This window comes from Monodelphis domestica, chromosome 3 (assembly GCF_027887165.1).
Source record: "Monodelphis domestica isolate mMonDom1 chromosome 3, mMonDom1.pri, whole genome shotgun sequence".
Lineage (NCBI taxonomy): Eukaryota > Metazoa > Chordata > Mammalia > Didelphimorphia > Didelphidae > Monodelphis > Monodelphis domestica.
In genome coordinates, this window is record NC_077229.1 from 184,544,282 (window position 1) to 184,567,296 (window position 23,015).

A 23,015-nucleotide genomic window follows, 5' to 3' on the forward strand; every position below is an offset into this window, starting at 1 on the left:
TTTATAGAAAATTTTTATATCACTGTCACTTCCCAATACATAATCCTCCCTAATTCTCTTGTTAACAGAGAAATATGGTTAAGTAACAAAGAAATATATTTCAGTGTCTTGATAATGTATTTAATTTCCAAGAAGAGGGATGGGTGAATCTTTCACCATCAATATCTCAGAAGTTCAGATTAGTCATTGCATTGATAAGAATTCTGATGTCTTTTAGTGTTTACTATTCTATCATTTGGTCCCTTATGCAAACTGTTCTCTAGTCACTAATTGGTTCTGAATCATATCATTTATTTCTTTGAATTCCTCTGAAGTTTTATACTTATTTCTTATGGTAAAATAATATTCCATTATTTTCATTTTGCATAATCTGTTCAGCTAGTTGTATATTGAAGGTTACCTATTTCATTTCTAGCTTTTGCCACTCCAAAATTGTTGCCATATGTAATTTTGTATGTATGGGCCTTTTCCCTTTCTTTGACCTCCTTCAGGGCACATGACTAATAGACCGGATCTAAGAGTGTATATATATAGAGTTAAATGACTTTTCTAGTGAAGCACTTACTTTGAAAGTCTCAAAAATCATACTGTAGTTTTAAGCAATAAAAACTTAAAACCTTAACCAGGCTTTTGGAACACCCAGTCTAGGTTCCAAGGATTCTTATCCTAATTCTTACTTGCTCCGGCAGCTTGGTCTTCCAGAGAAAGGCTAGTGTTCAAGTTCCCCTCTGGGCCCTAGGGGCATCCCTGATGGACCAAGAGGTTCTTTGAACTTTATTACATTGAGCCTTTTGGTGAACTTCCTCCTAATATTAATCACCTTTGATTGTTGCCTCAGTATCACTTGCCAATTGATATTATTGTTAGAAAATGAACATCAACTAGCTTTTACAAAGGAATATTAATTAAGAAGAAAGAAGGATAAAAGGCCAGAAATTTCACTCCCAAATGAGGGCACACTCTCCTTTCTGCCATCTGGGTCCCTGAGGAGGGTTGGCTTGAATTCAGAATGCCTGCTATAAACATCTGCCTCACCCAGTTCACTTCAAGTGCAGCATAGCTGATGCACAAATCATATTCTTGCTTATAGGACCTGGTGTTTCAGCTGCCAGGCAGATTCAGTGTTGGGCTGGATTTAAGCTAGTTCTCTTGCCAGGCTCAGCCTTGGGAATTCTGTTGGTTCTTCCAACTTTTCCAAGCTCATAAGGCTGTACTTTACTCACTTACCTAAAGGTAGAAAAGGGAAAAACAATAGGGACAGGAAAAGTAGCTGCATCATTCTCAGGTAAGGTCACATATAAGGCTGAATGGGAAGAGTGGAGAAAGCCATTGCATTGCCTTTCTCCCATCCTTGAGCCTCACAGCAATTCTTCCTTAAATCAGAGCCAGGAAAAGAGAGAGACTGAGTTTGAGTTTGAGTTTCTGCTCAACAGACAATTAAAAATGCTTTTCAGGTGGACAGGAAACAGCCATAATAATATGTGAAGATGCTCTGAATTGGGGATGCATGAAGCATTTTGTCAAATGTGCAACTAGGTTAGAGGGAAATATGAGTGGAGAGAGGGGACAGATGCAACAGATGTGGAATTAAAATGGACAGAATGATGCAACTGATTAGATATGGGACATGAAGGAAAAGGAAAAGCTGATAATAACAAAAAAGATAAATTTTAGGAGACATTGGTTTGTCTGGTTATGGGAATAGGAACATAATGAGTTACATCTTGGATATGTTGAATTTGAAATGTCTACGGGTCAAATAGTTGAAGATATCTAGTAGGTAATTGGTTATGTGGGATTACAACTATGGAGGAAATTAATAGGATATATATATATATATAAATTTGAGAATGATTTGCATAGGTCATAATAATTGAATTTATTGGATCTGATGAGATTAATATTTTCTGTCAGAGCAAAGAGGAAAAATAAAATACTAGCCAGAGCCTTGAATAACATATGGGCTTCGGGAACAAGAGACAGATATCCCTGCCAAAAAAAAAAAGTCCAAGGAGTGGTCATTCTAAAGAGAATAGTTACAGGAAATCTTGTAGAGGAAATATTAACACGGAGGAGGGGGAGGAGGAGGGTAGATAACTGTGTCAAAAGCTTTAGCAGCAACAAGGATGATGATTGAGAAAAAAAGCCCAAACTATCACATTAAGAAACTAAGAATTGAGCCTCTTTCTTTTTTTGAAAATTGAGCCAATGTTTCAGAATTTCTTTTATTCTATAAAGCCTTTGAAATATCAAGAACATGCCAGCTTTTTCAATTCCTTGTGTCTGCTAACTTGAACTTATTGTGTACGAATTTAAAAACTCATCAATTATTTTCATTTTGAACTTTAACTACTTTTTGCTCTATCCTTCTTAGTTTCAAAGAAAAAAACACAAACATTTTTAAAATTTCATCTGGTCACAAGGAATGGTGTCTCTGTGCTCCAGAACAATGACTCCACCCAGTTTCTTATTCCCCAGGTTTAGTCTGTTGTTAGGTTGATAAGCACAGGAGATCTGGCAGTGGCAGCCCTGCTGGTTCTATTTCCAGCCTACTCCTAACAGCCATCAGCTGGGGAAGCAATTCCTATGGTGAAGGAACCAGTCATCATCACCAGTTGCCAACCAACTGTTACTTCTAGGGCAAATAAGTCAGCCTAGGAGCCAGGCACCCTGAGAGACAAAAGGAAGTATGTTCCTGGTAAGTCATCCACCACCACCTTGAGGACCATCTTTTTTAAGACCCTGATGATACTCTAGGGCTGTAAACCCAAGAACCTTAGAGTTGGCAATCCTTCTAGCCCAATGCCTTTAGTCAGTCTCTTGGGAAGCAACTCATGGGGAGATGCAGACTGACCACTGGTTGTGTTGATGCTGCAGCCAAAGATAGTAAAGACTCAGAAAAGTTCTCACTACCAGAATCCTTGGCCTTGTCATATGACTCAACATGGAAAATGGATATGATTTGATCAAAGGAATTAATATTTAAAAAAAGAGACATTAACATGTGCTTTGCCACTGCTCCTTAAGGACTGTGGGACTTTTCCATTGATTTGTAGCTGAAATCTTCTATATGTATTCTGTTCTCCATGATTCTCTCCTTTCAGTTGGAACTGTTTTATTTCTCTGCTTTTATTCCAATGCTTAGAACAGTGCTTTGTATGGAATAAACAACTAATACTGTTTCACACATACATCCATTTATAACCATAGGATCAAAGATCAAGCAATTGAGAGCTAAAAGGTATTTCAGAGGCCTCTTCTTCAACCCTTCTCATTTTACAAATGAGACTTGAGGCCCAGGGAGAACAAGCGATTTACCAAAATGGCTTACCATAATATAATAGCTGGAATTTTTATCTTGGTCCTTGAATCTAAAATCTCTTTTACTGTATCACATGCTGTAACTGCAATTCAACTATCCATTTAGGTAGAGATACCAGTGTGTTGATAAATAAACAACAGGACCTCTGGAAAAAATATTCATGACATAGTTTTAAGTTTAATCTGCACCACTTTCTTAAAAGTCTCAACAATCAACAAAACAATAAATCAAGGTCTTTTTTGTAGCATTTACCTATTCCTGGTGTATAAGTGGTTTCACTGAAAACTTAACAATTAATTCTCAAGAACCAGTTTAAACTGGCTCCAGCACAACTCTGGGTGTTAGAGAGCTTACATCTGGAGATAAAGGCTTAAGGTTCTTGGGGAAGTCATTCATCTCACTATGGAGGCATCTAAAATATCAAGAAGAGAAAAAGGGAATATTAAATCAATTATCTAGTCTTGATGATTCAACTTCCACAATATAGTTCCTATTTTTAAAATTGGTTACATTAAGAAACCCAGTTAACTCCCTCCCACCTTCCCCTCTCCCCATTAGAGAATGCATCCTTTGACAAAAAGATATATTGTATACATAAAACTATGTCTTACTTATTTCACTTTTATCAGTTCTGGAGGTAGACATACAAAAGTTATTTTTCAAACAAAGATATTTGTATGGCTACATATAATCTTCTCTTGCTCATTTCACTCTTTATAACTTCATGTAGATCTTTCTAAGATTTTCAAAAATTAACCTGTTTGTCACTTCTTACAGCATAGTAGTATTTCATCACAATCATATGTCACATATGTTCATATTCTGTATAAAACTTTAAGGTTTCCAAACACTTTTCTATGTTTGTATTAACTCAATCATAAAAATCCCATTAAGGTAGATAATAGAGATATTATCCTCCACCCCCTTTTTTTCTTTTTGAAAATCGGGAAATTGAGGCTTAAAGATAGTGACTCGCCCATGGGCACGTGGCCAATAATTATTAAAGCTGAGATTCCAGCTGTGTGTTTTAAAATATTGTGGCTGGGGATCTGCATCCCTCAGTGTGCCCCAGGGCTTCCTCCTCCTACTTCCTGGAGTGGGGTTGGTCTTGAATTGGACCAATCTTGTATTAGGAAGGGACCACGCCCCCACTTCCAGGCACGGGATTGGTCTATATAAGGACCAATCCTGCACCAAGGAGAACCTTTGAATCTGACAAGATTCAAGGTGGGGGGAGGGTTAGTCAATTTCAGAGTAGGGAAACCATGGTTTTTTCTTTAAAATAAAGTTTTTGAAAGATCAGTCAGATAGCTTTTTTTTTCCTTCCAGCTCTTCACAGTCCAGGTGAACTTACTCCAACACGTATTGTCTCTTTCCTCTATTCTCAATGTGCAGATTAGTACAGGTTATTCCATCTCATATTAGGCACCATACAGTAATAGAAGTGCAAGGGGCAGCATGATAGCCCAGTGGATAGAACACCAGGTCTGGAGTCAGGAGGACCTGGGTTCAAATGTGGCCTCAGACACTTTCTAGCTGTGTGACTCCATTACAACTCCAATTGCCCAGCTCTTGCCACTCTTCTATCTTAGAACTGTTACTAAAATAGAAGGAAAGGGTTTAAAAAAATGGAAGTGAAAGTTGAAGTCAAAGAGTTGGCAGATTTTACAAAACGAATTTGTGTATGTATGCACATATACTTATAGATAAATGTATATACAAATATATCACACATTTACACGTATTTATACATACATACCCACCCACACATACATATTATGTCCTAAAAGTCTTGGTTCCACTTAAAGCTTTAATAACTTAAAACTTCATTAATAATCATTAAAAACTTTTTGGAACAAAAAGAAAACTAAGGACAGGCCACTGGTGAAAAGCCACCTTAAGAAGACCATAAAGATGAGGCAAAAAAAAAAAAAGAGAACCTTTCCTGGCTACATGGGAGGCTACCCCTGTATCTCACTGGCCCTGGATTCTCTGTATGAAGATCTCATGTCAGCAAAGACCTTTTTCCTGGGGACCAAGGAAATAATAATTAGGTTTTCAATTTTATTCATTTATGAATCTTTGTTGAATGTCTGCAGAGTAATACAAGCCATCACCAAATTACTTTAATAGTTTACAGACATTCCATTTCTTCATGCCCTTCCTCTTTTTTCCATACTCTACAGAGAATGACAATAGAGACTTTGGATTTTCGTGGGAAGGAGGAGGTACTACCTTCTGTCTACTCCCTAAGAAAAAAGATCTCTTTAAAACTCACATCAAAGGGCTATTACATCAGCAATTGCTTTGATACTTGGGCTACTAAATATATATTTTTAGATCTTTTGGGTGCCATCTTGTGGTCTTTACAGAGAAAGCAGTTAAAGTTGGAGAAGAGCTAACATCTTTTAGCTCAACAAATATTTTTTATTGGTTCCCAACTAGAGATCATTTCTTAATTAGAATAGTGTCTGTGTGGCTCTGTAGGCATTTTAAAATTTAGATTTCGAGCTGAGCAGCAAGTACTATACAAGTGGCCAACAAGACCCCAAATTTGAATTCCTTTTATAGCTCTAACCTTTGACTTGGTCATATCAACATGATTTTCACTTTTTGTTGATGCTGTTGTTAAATTCTTGATGTTCCAGGAGGTTCTCTTACTCATTTTTTTTTAGAATTTGTATATCTAATTCTTATGTTTTAATTGTTTGTTAGTAACTAGATTTTTTACTTTATTTTGTTCTTTGCCATTAACTTTTTTATGGCACTTAGTTTCCTTTGCATTATATTTGTGTATATGGTTTTTAAACACACACACATATATCTGGTCATTCTCTTTCCCTTCATCCTGTGGTCTACCTTCAAATATGTCCACCAGAGACAACATTCTGGAGATTATAAGTCATTTGGCTTTGGATCTCCAGTCTTGGGGTCATGTCAGTCTATCTTCCCTCAGGCCATCTTGTTATTTACTATGCTTCTGTAGATTTCAGCTGCTCCAGGAATATTCCTTTCCACCCCTTACCTCTTAGTCTGGTAGTAATAATCACATCAACATTATTTATTTATTTAGTTTCTGGTTTAGTTGTTTTCAGTTGTGCCTGACTTTTTGGGACCCCTTTTGGTATCTTCTTGGCAGAGATACTGGAGTGGTCTGTAATTTTCTTCACCAGCTCATTTTATAGATGAGAAAACTGGAGCAAATAAGGGTTAAGTGACTTGCTCAGGATCACATAGCTATTAAATGTCTCAGGCCATATTTGAACTCAGATCTTCATGACTCTAGACCTGGTACTCTATTCACTGTGCCACCTACCTGTCCAAATCAACACTACTATTGCTTTTTATGAGGATGTATGTTAATTGACTACCCCATTTCTACAATCACCATCTCTATGACTTTATAGACCAAAACACCCTTCCCTGGCTACCACTCTACTATGTAAGTTTCCTATATCAATCGATAAACATTTTAAAATGCTTACTATGAGCCAGGAACTGTTCTAATCTATGAGAATTAAAGGTCCATGAGGGTATTTTTATTTGTTTTATAGTTGATATTTGTTATTTGTTATCTTTTATCTTTTATTTTATATTTGTTTCCTCAGTATTTAGCATAGTGACTGGCACATGGTAGATGATTAATAAATGCTGTTTCATCCATTTATTCTATCAGATTTTAATCTTGTTGAGAGCAGTACTGCCTCAATACCTGCAATTTTACAAGGTTAAGGGTTTGTACTTTACATAGATTTGAATTTCATATCCTCTATTTTTTATTTTTCCAGGACACCAACACAGTATCTGTGCATAATATTTTCTTGTTTTCAGACTGCTCCTTCCTTCAAGTTCCTCATCATCTTTTCCTCCCCTTTTAGTACTTCTTTATATGTTATATTCCCCCTTGAGGATATTAGTTACTTGAAGGTAGAGGCTGTTTTGTTTGTTTTTATTAGCATACTGCCCTGCATCTAGGAAACTCTTGATAAATGCTATTTGGCATCTATTTATATCTCCATCTATCTATCCATCACATTTCTATCATATTTATCTATCTATTGATTATATAGCTATCTATCCTATTTATCTACCTACCATCTATTTACTGGTTATTTGGCTTTCTGCCATATTTCTAATCTATCATCTATTTCTATCTATATTTTATTTATCTCTATTACCTATCTCTTATCAGTACTGATATCTATCAAACTAGATCTCTTAATCTGTCTGTGTCTCTGTCTCTTTCCCTCCTCCTCATCTGTCTGTCTATGTCTGCCCATTTGTCTATCTTCAATAATTTAAGAATCAGTGGAAGAAGCACTCACTGTGGATTTAGGTTCAAATTATACTTCCGATGTTTGCTACCTGGGTGATCTTGGATTAGCCACTAACTTCTCTGGTCTGAGATTTTTCCTTTGTAAGATGTTGAGGTTGAACTAGACCAGTGGTACCCAATTCAAATACAGATGAGGACCATTGAACCTTCTATAAGGATCCCTGCAGGCTGCATATTGACTTAGTTTTAAAATATAATATTATCTATGCTTTATTATATTTTCATTTGTTTTGTTAAGTAGTTCCCAATTACATTTTAATCTGGCTTGGATCTCACTTAGGAGTGTCGCAGGCCTCATGAAGTTTGTTTCTGGACGACATTATCTCTGAGTGCCATACTGTTCTAGATCTGTGATCCTCTAGGCCTCCATTTCCTGGTCTGTAAAATAGAGATAATAATAACACAAACTTCTTAGGGATATTGAGCATCAAATGAGATAACATGGGTAAAGTAGTGTGCAATCCTTAGGGTACTATATGATGCTATTGATGTTATTAATTATAATTGTCACCATCATTACCATCATCTTATTGTCTGCAATTTTGTTAAAGCAGGTATTCTTTGCATGGCTAGAGACCACAAGCTTTTAAAAAAAAAACACTAAAAAAAAGTAAATGGCATTTGATAATTTTGTGACCAAAAAAAGGCACCACCTTGTGGCCTACCTAGTGATGAGTCTCCAGAATTTCACTGGCTTATTCTTTTACCATAGACATAGTCTGTCATTGGGCCTATACTCAAATTCTTTCTGACTTGTTACAACCTGCCAGAGCATGGCTTTTGATCCCTCAGGTTGGCTTCATATTGAGACAAAACATTTTCATGTTTTAGGATATTAGTGTAACTACACATGAAAAATTCAATAAATATTTGATGAATGAATAAATGAAACCCTTTTAATCCTCTATTCTCCTGTCCCCATCACCAAATCTGAGTCAGAAGGGGCCTCAAAGTTCAATTAGATCAACTCACACATAGAAATAAATTTTCACTATTTTATAATTCACCGATGTTCACCCATCCTCTTGCTTGTAGAATTTCAGTGAAGAGGGAATCCACTATTTCCTGAGACAGTCCATTACATTATGGGGCAGCTCTGAAATCTTTTCTTATAGTAAGCCTAAATTTACCTCTTTGTAACTTCTACCTTGTTCGCCTTTCTCCCCCCTAATCTATTTCCATTCTTCTCACACCAACTCTTCTCCCAAGTACTCTTTAATCCAGTGATTCAGGTCCCTAGCTGTTCCTTGAATGGAACACTTCATCTCCTGACTATGGGCATTTTCATTGGCTGTGCTCCATGTGTAGAATGGTTTCCTTCCTTATTTCCTACTCCTGACTTTCTTTGAGTCCCAGCTAAAATTACACCTTTTACAGAAGTCTATGCTTTCCCTCAGTTGATTATTTCCAATTTATTATTGTAATGTAAGAAAGAGAGATCCAGGGGGTTGCAATGAGAAGCCAAGCTGAAGGAGAGATCAGCTGAAGAGCAGTGGAGGAGGGGCAGAGAGAGAAGCTCCAACTGTTAATTGTCTTCCAGCCTGGGAGGTGGAGGAGGAAAGGAGGATTTCCTAGAAGTTGAGAAAGAGTCCATCCGTGTGGGACCTGTTATTCCTTCTGGGACCCAAAAACACCTCCACTATGACTCTTCAAGAACAGCTGCCAGAATTCTCAAGGGTGTTTTGGATTTGGACTCATACTGGCCCAAGCCATCCAGATCTTTCCCTGAGATTTCTCTCTCTCCCTGACCTGGTCCTAGACTCCTGAATTAAAAGCTAGTTAGCTGAGGAATAGGGATCAACCAGCAGCTGACTGGAGGAGGGTTCAAGGCACTCAGCCTTGAACCCAGAGACCTTAGGGGGGATCAGTCTGCCACAGGGGACTAGTGTTAGGGTTTCCTACTCCCCACTGTCCTTGCCAGACACTCCTACCTCTCCTTCCCTTTGTGAACCCAAATAAATTGTTTACTACTTTAGAATTAGGTCTGGTTGGTTTCTGACACTAGGAAAGGGGACAGAAGATTTGGGGAGAATCACATCTCTCCCCAAAAGGGGAAGGTTAGCTCAGGATCCCAGGGATCCAAACTGCCTAACCCAAGGAAAAACATCTCTCTTTGATACTGGGGTGACCCCAGGTTTCTGAAGGGAAGTGACAGGGGGTGTCCTCCATCTCCCAGAACTATTCTCTGAGGAGACATATTCCCTCTGTCAGAGGGACAAGACTTGGCTACCTCTCTCCCAGAAAAGAGAGGGGAAGAAGAATCTTCTCTCTCCTTCTCTCCCCATTTCCTTCTCTCCTTCCATTCCCTCTGTTCCTCTCTCTCTCAGATCCTTCTATTATAGTGGTGACCCCAGGTAGCTGGACAAAGAATCCACCATTAGCAGTTACAACTGGCAGTTACTGGCAGTTGAGAGTGACTGGGAGGAGGGGCCGCCATCTTGTACATTAGAATTCTGTGAGCCCAGCTCACAGCAGTGAAGGAGCTTACAAGGCAAATTTAAACTGACAACTTTTTTTCTTTGGGGATGTTTGGACAGATATTGGGATGAATGTGGGGTAAAGAGAAAAGCAAAATGTACCAAAAGATACTGTGGGCTAGCCTGGTGCTAGTGATACTGGCTCATTTGTATTACTCAATCTTTTTTCCACTATATTCCATGATTTCCTGGGAGCAGTCATGAATATAACTAAATATTGGGAACAAATGAAAATAGAAATGACATCTTTATGGCCAATGTTCCCAGCAGCCTATGGATCTGTCATGATGATTTGGTAATTTTATATAACAATTAGAAAAGGACTTAAAGTAATCTTGTGCAAGGGTGACATTTACAAATTGGATAACAGACCTGAAAAAGTATTCTCACGTATGGCAGCCATTACAGACATGTACCAGAACTTTGGGGTAAAGATGGAGAAACTGGGAATGGAGAAAGATTCTATGACAGAGACTAACATTGACAATGACAAAGATAAGAACAAGAGTACTGAGTCAGTAACAACAACAACTCTGACTGTAGGAATTTGCACAGAGAAAGTGATAGTAGATAGGCAGATCAATACAGACCCAATACAGACTGAGGGATCTGCAGAGGCACAAAAAATCATGCCTCTTAGAGACTTTGCTAAGTTCACACAAGATTCAGGGGATCTACATATGAAGGTCCATAAATCTTTCACAGTACAAGATTTAGTGACCCTATGAAAGAGAATACCCCAGTTCTGCACAGAACCTTTCAAATGTTTGCATGAATTGAAACTTATGCATATAGTTGTTTGTACATAGTTGATTGTATGTTGTCTCTTCCATTAGTTTTGAGGCCTTTTAGAGCAGGTTCTTCTTGTTCTTCTTTGTTGTTAGAATAAGCACAGTGCTTGGAACATAGTAGATACCTAATACATGTTTACCAATTAATTGACAAGGGCCAAATAGAGCAAATCTAATCCTTCTTCCACATTACTCCTCTTTAAATATTTAAATATAGCTTGTACTAGCTAGGGCAGCAGTGTGGCAATGATTTGTGTTGCAAGAGTACTTAAATAGAGAAATTAGGAAAACAAATGAAAGTAGGATAGGCATAACATCTGCTAGATGTGATGCAAAGGGGACTAGGATCCACTGTGGCTAGTTCTATTCGACCAGAAGTCAGTAAGTGCAAAGACCAAGGTCTGTGAACCATGACTTGCTCATTATGGGGAGGAGGCTAAAATAATTTTGAGGCCCATCCCTCACCTCCACCCCCCAACTGCATTAAAGGGGAAAGAGTCAGAAAGTAAGCAATAGGGGAATATGAGGAAAAAAGACTGAAGTTACCAAAGATCTCAGAAGGAAGAATACTCAAAGACCTTAAACAGACAAATCCACTAGCAGGGAATATATTAATAACAGAAGGAAATATGCCCTCTGGGACATCTAAACAAGTTTAGATATATTATAGGATAAAGGAAAATGAATCAACAGCTGAAGAAAGAGAGGACTCTGTAGGTTACTAAGAAAACATGAAGCCACAGCAAGATTTTCCTGAATGGTTTAAGAAGAATTTATTCATCAAGAGGAATTGTTCTTTTCTTAGAACTTCTGTACTGACCAACTTGATTTTAACTTTTCCTGATTAGCTGGGTTTTTTTTTTTACTTTCCTCTGTTCGACCTCTGACAAAATTCTAATTCCTTTCTTCAAAGGAAGAGTCAGCACACTTTGACTCATGGACCATCTCATATTTTTGTATGACCCAGTAGCTTGTAGGCCATACAGAAAAAGGCAGCTTGAATTGGTCCTTGAACCTTAGTTTGTTAGCCCCTTCTTTAGAGAGGTTAGTGGAGAACAGGGTGTGTTTGTCTTGATGGGACATTCTTCCCTCCCTGTCCTCCTATATTGTCAGTATCTCTTATCTTCTATGTCTTTACCTTTCCTCTTTCTCCCACTTCCTTTTCTCCAAGGAGAAAACTGAAATAGCTTTATTTGCATTTTTTGTTTAAAGTTTTATGTTCTCTCTCTCAAATTTTAAAAATTGTGTGATTTTAATATGTTATATGTAACATTTTTAGTATAATCTCTTGCATGCAGTGTTCTCAGAAAAGTTTCCCTCTGGCTTTGATAAACATCTGGTATCTGACCCTTTGATTACATGATGTCTGTATATGCTTTCTTTTGATATGGTAAAAAATTCTTAGTTGTGATTTATTGCCTGCATATTGTTCTCTCTTGCCTTTCTCACTTTTTGAGACCAACTTTTAGCACAGGCCTTTTTTTCTACTTGTTCTTATGCCATGGCTCCCAACCATTTGGCATCAATAACTTAGCAACCTTTAAAAAATAATGCAAGCAAAATATAGGCCTCATCCAAATCCTGACTTAATTATAACAAATTTACAGTGGGGTGTGTCTGAATTAATTAGATTTTACTGTACATTTATTGTGAAATAAGCTTGGAGCTTCCATATTAATCATCTATTGTACTTATCCAGCTGGCCCTCAAAAGAATAAGCAGACTCTAAATTATATGCTTAGTTACATTAAAAAAAGACCAAAACCAAATCTCATCTATAAATTGTAGCACAGAGTAGGCTAAGATCTAGGTAAAACTGGGTAAGAACGTTCACCAAGGACTTACTCTGAGGTATTCTAGTACAGTGAATAGAAAACTCGGAGTCAAAAAGACAACTTCAGATTTCACTTTGGACATACTATCTGGGGTTGTGAAGAGGGTCATTAAACTTCATGTGCCTCAGTTTTTCCATTTGTAAAATGGAGGTAAAATTACCTTTCCTACAGACTTGTTGCAAGATCAAATAAGACACTGCATGTACAGTGCTGTGTAAACCTTGAAATACTATTTAGAAATCAGCTATCATTAAACATACAGAATTACTAAGATATAACTATCTCATATCTTTAATGGGAATTGTAATTTGTAAATATAGCATAAGAATGTTGTGACAAGTAATAACGAAATAAGATATATAACATGACATGCACAGAAATGCAGTCATTAAGATGTATTGAATAAATGCAAATTATACTCATTTTATAAAACTTGTTAAAATGATAATTTCATTATACACTTCACAGGATGGAAAAATAAAACACCATTCTCTTTTTAGTAACTTCAAAGAATATATATTCTACTGATATTTTATATTAAGATTGTTGGTTTAAGGCAGTGACAATGATTTTAGTCAATGAATTAAATAACCTCCCATGACTCCCTCTACTCCCACTCTCTCAACTGAGATCCCTTTCTCATATTTTACATAACAAAACTGAGGCCATTTGCTATGAATTCCCCTCCCCCCCTTCCTAATGTCCTATCACTCATATATTTTCTGTCACTATTTCCTTCTGCTTCTTTGTCTCAAATGAAGAGGTGGTCTTACTTCTTATCAAGGACAACCCATCTCCCTGTCAAGTGATCTAATTTCATCTCATATTCTCCTTCATATTATTACCCCTTTCATTTTTATTACCTGTCTTTAATATTTATCTACAGATTCCTTTCCTACTGCCTACAAACAGGTGTGTCACTTCTATCCTCAAAAAAAAAAATCCCCTCAAAAAATTTGATCCTTCCATCTCACCTTACTATTATCCTTGATCTCTTCTGCTTTTGGGGGCCAAATTCCTTGAAATAGGTGTCTCCACTTTCACTCCTCTCACTTTCTAACTTCTGACATCATCATTCCACCAAAACTGTTCTCTTACAAGTAACCTATGATCTCTTAATTGTCAAATTCAATCCCCCCCCCCATGCTCATTCTTCTTAGTCTCTTCTGCTACCTTTGAAACTACTGAACACTCTCATTTTGAAATTCTCTTCTGCCTATGTTTTCCAAATACTACTTCCTCCTACCTCTCTGAACCCTCCTCTAAACCTTGGTTTCTCATTCAGAACATCTTTTCTAATTATAGATACCTTTGAAGGGTTCTGTCTTGTGCTCTCTTCTTTTCTGTACTTCATAACTTGGATATCTTTTCAATTTCTATAGACTTAATTGTCATCTATATGCTGATGATTCTGATATCTACCTACCCTTCCCTAAACAGAGAGTTTCGGGACTCCAATCTTACATCTCCAATTGCCTCTCAGACCTCTCATGTTGGATTTCATGTAGACTTCTTAAACTTAATATGTTTAAAATTGAACTCATTATCTCCCATAACATCTGCCCCAACCTAAACTCCTAACTTCTCTATTATTGCAGAGGATAGTACAATGAAAACTCACCAAGTTAGTATAGGTCTAGAGACCTAAGATCTGGAGAAAATTAAGCGAATCCTGTAATATTTATTGGGAAAATGTATGGGATTGAAGAACAAGGGATACTGAAGGTTTTGTAACAGGGAATGGAAGAGTTGAAGGGAGAGAGGGAATATGGCTGTCAGTGAAGTAAAAGGAGAGAGATGCCCCCTGCTGAGAGGCTATTTTTGAAAAAAGGGGTTCCCGAGAAATGGGCCACTTATGATAGCCTGAGGGGATCTCTTCTTTATTGGATTGATGTGGAAGATACCCCAGAGCAGGTAAGCATGGACCCTCCTGAGGACAAGCCTCCCCCAGACTTAGTCACCCAGCAGGGGTCCAATAAGGACTGTTTATAGTTGACTGGCTGTCCTGAGGTTCAGCTCCCTCTATATCCCCTGAAATGATAGTCCTCATATTTGACTGCAAAGTTTGGATTGGGGAGGTATCAGGGAAGAGGGAATCGGGATTTCCCTAGATGAGGTTTGAGTTTCTCTCAGCTTTTGAGCTGAGGCCAGACCTCGCAGGCTGGTGGAGGGTTTCTTTTATTCCTGTCTATGCTAATCTGTGCTAGTTTTCTCAATTTCAAAGTCTTTAGCAGTAGACAGCAAGAGGAAGAAAGCTCTGACTTTTAGAGCTGGTTGGGCCTGTCTCTTCAGGCTGATGCCCCTAAAGACTGACCTTACAGTCCAAACTACTTTCTTTAAGTCCTTTTGTCCGATGAATATGATCACAGGAATCCAGGTAGAGCACACAGTTGGGAAAATCAGGAATAGAGGCCTTCTATCCAGAGACAGGGAGAGAGGCTCCTTCCAGTTCCAAGGCCAGGAAGTGAGAGCTCCTCACAAGACCAACTGCCACTCCCAGTTGCCCCTTCGCCCACCAACTGTCATTCTTGGCAATATCTTCTCTCTAACATTCTAACTACTGTTTGTTCCACCTGATTGGCAGAAAGTCCAAGACTTGTTTTAATTTTCCATCCCATAATCGTAAGAAAAAAATCAACTTTGGAAAAGTCAGATTTCATTTCTTCAAGCTAAAAGTACTTGACTTTTTCTTTTAATGGTAAAAGAATCATAAAAGTTTACAGCTATAAGGAATTTGAAATTTATATAATAATAAAAATAGATTAATTTCACAGACTAAATTGGGAGGGACAGACACATTAAGTAACTTGACCAAGGTCAAATAACTAGCAAGTGTTTGAGGTCAAATTTGAACTCAGGTCTTCAACTCCAAGTTTAGCATTCTATTGTAGTTGTTTCCAGTTTGATTGAACATGACACCTATACCTTTATATCAGTAATTGTTAATAATTTTTTTCAAAATTGTTCTTTTTATTTTATTTTTTTATTCAGCCTCTCCTTCCCTTCTCCACATCATAGAAGGAATCATCCAGCAAAATATATAATGTCTTTTCTGGTTCCATTTCTTAGTTCATTCTCTGGAGATAAACATTCACAAGTTATTTTAAAAATAACAAATCTGAGCTATATATTATGATTTCTTGGTTCTACTCATTTCACTTTTCATTATTTCTGTAGGTCTTAACAAGTTATAACAATTAACCTGTTCATCATTTCTTCCCCCCCCCCCGCCTTTTTTATTTAGAAAATTGTTTCATGGTTACATGATTCATGATCTTCCATCTCTTTCTCCTCCCCCCTCCCAGAGCTGACAAGCAGTTTCAGTAGGTTATACATCTATCATTGTTCAAAACCCATTTCCATGCTATTCATATTTGCAGTAGAGGGATCTTTTAACATCAAAACCCTAATCATATCCATATCGAACTATGAGATCAACCGTATGTTTTTCTTCTGCATTTCTGTTTCCACAGTTCTTTCTCTGAATGTGGATAGTGTTCTTTCTCCTAAGTTCCTCTGGATTTTCCTGGGTCATTGCTTTGCTGCTAGTAGAAAAGTCTTTTATATTCAATTTTTGCTCATCATTTCTTTAGACACAGTGGTATGCCATCACAATAATATACCACAATTTGTTTAGCCATTCCACAATTGATGGACATCCCCTTAATTTCCAGTTCTTTGCCACCATAAAGAAAGCTCCTATAAATATTTTGGAACATATAGATACTTTTCCTTTTTCCCTGATCACCTTGGGAAATAGACCCAGCAATACACAGGATCTAAGGATATGAATAGTTTTATAGCTTTCTGGGTGTAATTCCAAATTGCTCTCCAAAATGACTGGAATAATTCACAACTCCACCAAAAGTTCACTAACATCCCAATTTCTTCACATTCCCTCCAACATTTGTCATGCTATCCTTTTGCCGTTTTAGCTGACCTAATGGGTATGAGATAACACCTCAGAATTGCTTTGGTTTGCTTTTCTGGAATTAGTAATAATTTAGAGTACCCAAAAATGTTTGTTCATATCTTTTGCCTGTTTATCATTTGGGGGATGGTTCTTATTCTTAACTGTTTAACCGAGTTCTCTATATATTTTAGATATTTGATTTCTATCTGAGAGATTATGAAAAATTTTATCCAATTTTCTGCTTTCCTTTTAATCTTGGCAATATTTATTTATTTGTACAAAACCATTTCAATTTAATTTATTAAAAAATGATCCATTTTACATCTTATGATGCTTTCCATCTCGTTTACTTATAAATTCCTTTTCTCTCCATAAATCTGATAGGTAATATGTTCCCTGTTCTTTTTTATTTTTTGCTTATGACATCTCCTTGTATGTCTAGATAATGTATCCATTTTGATCTTATCTTAGTGAATGGTGGAAGATGTTGGTTAATCTCTAATCTCTGCCAATTTTCCCAGCAACTTTTACCAAATAGCGATTTCTTATCTCAATAGCCTGGATCTATATTTTTGACAAATGCAAGGTACAAAAATCTTTTACTATTATTTGTTGTATGTGTGTTCTGTTCCATTGGTCTACTTTTATATTTCATAGCCAGTACCAGATAATTTTTATAATTACTATTTTATAGTATTGTTTAAAATCTGATACTAGCATACCTTTTTTCTTTTCATTTTTTATCAACTCTTGCTATTCTTGATCTTTAGAACTTCCAAGTAAGTTTTGTTATTAATTTTTCTAACTCAATAATATTTTTTTTTGGTAATTTGATTTGGATGGCATTGTATAAATAAATTAGCTTAGGTGAGATGACCATTTTAAATATATTGGCTCTGCCTATCCATAAATAATATTTATATAGTTATTACTTTATTTGTATAAAAAGTATGTACCAATTAAATTTAGGTTTTACTCAATATGAGAGTTATAAAAGTGGTCGCTAATTATGAAATATTAGCCCCTAAGTGAAAATGTCTATTAGCAGCTTTTATTTACAACAAGGAAGAGATAGGGAAATTGGGAAATATAGGAAGGAGACAAAGCCTGGTCTTAGCCTGTCAGTCCTAAGTGCTGCTCCTTTGAAGTCCAGCTCAGCCCCTGGCAGGGGCTTTCCCAAGTCCCTATCTCCATGTGAATTTCCTGGTAGTTCTCAGCCAGAAGTCCCCGTAGTGTCTTCAGCCAGAGTTCCACCAATACAGACTCTTCTTGCAGCTCCAGTCACTCACCCAGCAAGCCTCTCCAGAAGGATTCCAGGAATGGGTTACTGCCTCCAAGAAATGTCCTTTCAGCTCAGCTTAGCTCACCTATGCAGAGAGTGAAAATCCTCAGGCTGGCCTTTTTAAAGCAGTTTTCTCAATGTCACTTCCTGTCGCTCCCCCACTTCATGGGAACCAATCACAGCCTTTCAATTTGTCTAGCACTGCCCAGGGGGGCAGTGTCTGTGTGATCCACCTCTCATCCTTTGAGGGTGTAAACTCATCAGAAGGATTCACAAGTTTCTGACTGATTGAGTTAAAAGGGTGGGGCTCTCTAAGCACTTGATTGAGTTAAGATAAAGAAATTTCCTTTCACAAGTATTTTATAATAATGTTCATTTAGTTCTTATTTTTTGGGCAGGCATACTCCCAGATATTTTATTTTATCTCTATATGCTATTTATTTAATAATATGAAATAGCACAGAGCCAAATGTAGATCTTTGGAGCTTCCACTTAGAGACCTCTTGCTATAGTAATATTGAATCATTAACAACTACTCTTTGATTTCATTTATCCAACCACTTCTGAGTCTTATGAATTTCATCAAATCAACATCACTTTCTTTTCTCAAGAATAGTATGAGATACTTTATCAAAATCTTTGTGAAAATCTAGGCAAAGTATATTCACAGTAACCCCCTCACTGGTTTAGTAATCATTTCAGAAACGGTTGGTTTGGCAGGACCCTTTCTTGAGGAAATCATGTTCACTGTGGGTAAGCAATTTAAGAAAATAATAATTTGTGCTAATACAACTAAACCATAGTAGATGTACTTGTGGAGGAAAATAAATCAAAGCAAAAGAAAGGACCTTTTCCATTCAGAGTATGTCCCTTACCCTAAAAGGTTGAAGAGGCATAACCTTTTAAAGAGAATGACTGAGGAATCAAAATTGTATAGCCAAGAATGTCAAGAGGATTACACTAATTCATGTGTTCAATCTTGGGCTTAATTTTAGTTTATTTATCCAAATGTATCTGGAATCTATTTACCATAGATTGGTGCAGTTGTGAAGTGCTGTATTTCTTTGCTTAATTCTGAGTATAAACTTCTCTAAGCCAGTCATTTTTCAGATCTAGCAAGCTAACAAGGTCCATCTTGGACATTATATGTACTATGTCAGGTTTCAAATTAGGAACAGAGGGACTGAGATAGCTCAGAGGTTGACACATATCCTATTTACTTTTTTTTGTTTTTATATTAATAAATTGAAACTAGTGTATGAGATATGGCCATGGTGAGGGATGAAGGACTATATTTCTTATTATTCATGGGTTCAGAAAGTAAATCCTCATTGGGAGAAGTTTCCTAGGACTCACTGTGCCAAGAGATATTGAATTTGATTGTTCAAGGAAATTTCTGGTTTGGAAGCAAAGGGCGGATTTGTGTGAAAATATTAGTAATATTTCTTAATACAGAAAGTGGGGTAACAGCAGCATATCTGCTTTCTGGATGCCAAGAATAATCTGAAGAAACAGAGGATAGAAGATTTCCTGCAACTTAGATGTTGTGAAAAGGGTTAGTTGCTACATTAGTAGATCCTCTCTAGTCCTTTGATCTGAATATATAATAATATTTTTCTTATTTATCTTCTACACCTGAATATAGGTCTCAAGTAAATTACTTTTTAGATTTAACCTAATATTCATGTAAAAGCAAGAGGGAGATGAGACTCCAATCTCTAAAATGTGTATATTTAAAGGGTTTTTTCCCCATTCCTCTGCTAATTGCTTTAATTCTTATGAAAAATTTCACTTTTAAAATGGCCAATTCATTGTCTGATCTGCTAATAATGCACACACTAAATTTAGATGACTTTAGAGGTTCCCCTCTCATTTTGGATAGGGCCTTAAGCCAGTTGAGATATATATATTTCCAGAATATCCTATGTTGAATCTAATTGCTTGAGTGAAGCTGGAATTGAATAGAACATGGATAATACTTGTTAAATTCCTGTGAATGTGGAGTTGTGCGTTTCTTCTTTGAATCTAGAGTTCAACTATTATAAAACAATGTAATCTGACTGTTAAATCTATATAAAAAAGAAACATAAAGATTTGTGACAATATTCCTTTGCTTATTTTAATACTTTAAAAGACCCATTATTTTATTAGTATTAATACCCCTCTGCTAATGTAGAGTGCAGTCCCTTCTTCCTGTCTCAGTAGATCATTTAATTAGACAAAATAGCAGCACCTAACTAAAATTCTGTTGAGGAAATTTGATTACTCATTTCATCTAAAGGTGAAATTTAAATTTAAAATATTATAATGATTAGCACCTGCATTAGGGACTTTACTCACAATTAGGGTAAGCTAGGAAATGGGAGAGGGAGGGACAAGAGGTATTAGAAGGGCTGTTAGCCATTTGAGAGAGACCATGCAAAATTGCTGCAGAATAAAAAAGTGGGCAAGGGTGGCTTTCTCTCTGAGAGAATGCAATGGAATTTTTGCTCATCAAAGAATTGCATATATCCCGTATGTTTAAATAGTGGGGGAGCAATTAACATTGTTTGTGCCAATATCTGGCCTAGCCCTTAAGATAGTGTGGATGGAGAATAAGAAAAGCATGGAGAGCTCAGAAAAGCGATGCATGACCTTTGCAAAAGAGAAGCCCAACAGCTACATCCATCTTGCCTTTTATGCATGTTTTACTAGGACTCTTCTTTTCCTAGAAGAGCTCTACTGGGAATTTTCTTTTTCTGCAAGATGAAACAATGAACAATGTCTCATTTGTGTTCTCTTATTAAGTCTGGTGACTTTGCAGGTTTATTTTCTGATTACTAGAGGCTCTGGCATAGCCCACATAGTATCAAAAGAAAAGTGGTTGGTGTGAGCCAAGTACAGTGTGCTTCAGAAAACCCTTCTGAGGCTGCACCTTTCTTCTTTTTATCTATAACAGGAGCCAGAAGGAAACTGACAGACATTGGAAAAAGGAGGAAGAGTCTGTTTCTTTCATTTTTTTTAAACCTTGACCTTCTGTCTTAGAATTAGTACTGTGTATTGGTTCTAAGGCAGAAGAAAAAGCAGTAACTGCTAGGCAACAGGGATTAAGTGACTTGCCTAGGATCACACAGTTAGGAAGTGTCTGAGTCCAAATTTGAACTCAGAACCTTTGGTCTCTGAGTCTAATTGTGAATCTATTGAGCCACCTAGCTGCCCTAAGGGTCTTTTTAAATTAAAAATCGGCTGCTTCATGTTTTCATCAAAGGAATATTTCAAAAACCAAAGTTCTAAACCTGGGTTCAAATTCAGTTCTGACACTTATTATCCAAGTGACTTTGGATATATGACAATCTTTCTGGCCCTTGAGTTACTCTTTTAAAAAAAAATAAGCTGGCTAGATTAAATGACATCTAATTTCCCCTTTAGCTCTGTCTTTAATTCTTTTATAGAAATGAATAATTTAATTTAAACATTGATTCACAAATTTTTTTTATTTTTTATTTTTATTTTTTAAATATTTTATTTGATCATTAATTGATTCACAAATTAAGGAAAGACATAAAATGCAAATGTGGGGGTAGCAGTTGGTCATCTTTCTAAAGGAAAGAAGAAACAAAAATGTTTATTAAGTACTTATGTGCCAGACTGGAGAAAGAAATGGCAAACTCGTCCAGTATCTTTGCAAAGAAAACCCCAAATGGGGTCTCAAAAGAGTTGGTAGTTATATTATAGAATGTAATGATGTCTCATATACCTTACACTAGTTAGTAATTCATTTAAGTTGAAAAATTCCCCCTGTAAATTATATAAATATATATTATATGAATACATAATATAAGGTATAAATATATAACATATATAATTTCATTTATTTATATGTTATTTATATAATATATAATGTTATATAGAGTATATATGCAATATGACATTATATTTCTATCTTATTATATATATATTTAATATAATATATATGGAATAGTTAAGGCTAATGGTTGCTCACATCTTATTTTAAATTATTTTAATAAAGCAAACAGAATTCTTAACACCTAATTAGGATGTGAGAAGGGCATTTTTATGGGTTAGGAAAGAAAGAGTTCTTAAGGGGGAGACAGACATCACTTGATAGGTTTGGGTGCCAGAGTTAAGGGCCTGAATAGCAATTGAGAAGCATGAAAGTGCTAGAGAGGGCTATATAACAAAGATGCAGAAGACTGAAACTGCAGTCTCCTTTGCAGTTTCACCAGTGGCATTGTTAGTGGCAGCTATCATAGTGTCAGTGAAAGTAATTTCCTGTGCTGTCTTTGGCAAGTTTGTCATGGGTTGACTGATGCCTGGGATACCATGTAAATATTTGCAAGTTGAGATGCTGCTCATTTGGTATAGAGTGTATATATTTGCGAGTCATTCTAATTTGAACATTGTAATACTGTAACTGAGGAGGGGAGGAAAGGCTGATTGTATTGTTAAGAATGTGACAACTACTGTAAATCACATTAAATCAATTATTACTTTTCTGCCAGAATATTGTAACAATTTATTTTAAATTTCTTATTTATATTTATGTATTATATATATATATATATTTAATAAATAAATTTATTAAAAATTTCTTATTAAATGACAACATGGCTAATTAGGTTGTTTTTCAATTATTTATATTTAAATAAATGAATTTCGGTGTTTAAAATGCCATTAACAACTTTTCAGGCTGTCCTGAGTCTCTATCAGGATTCTTTGTTTATTCACTTTTCCTCTTGTGTGAGTACAGTCACTCTAGTTTGCATCAGAGGACCTGGTTTTGAATATTTGCTTGGCCTCTTAGTATATGACCTCTGGACTAGATAGCCTCTAAGACCCCTTTCAACCCTGTCTATGTTATTAAAGAGTGTTTCCATATGTCTCTAGTTTCTCTTACTTATTGATCTTAATGACATTATATCAGTCCCCCCAAATTAATATACCTAATTTATTTAGCCATCTTCCTTTAGTTGGACATTTAATTTATTGCCAGTTTTCTTGCAGCTACCAATGAAATTTGGCTCTATATTCTTTTGATCCTATCTTTGTACACTGACAA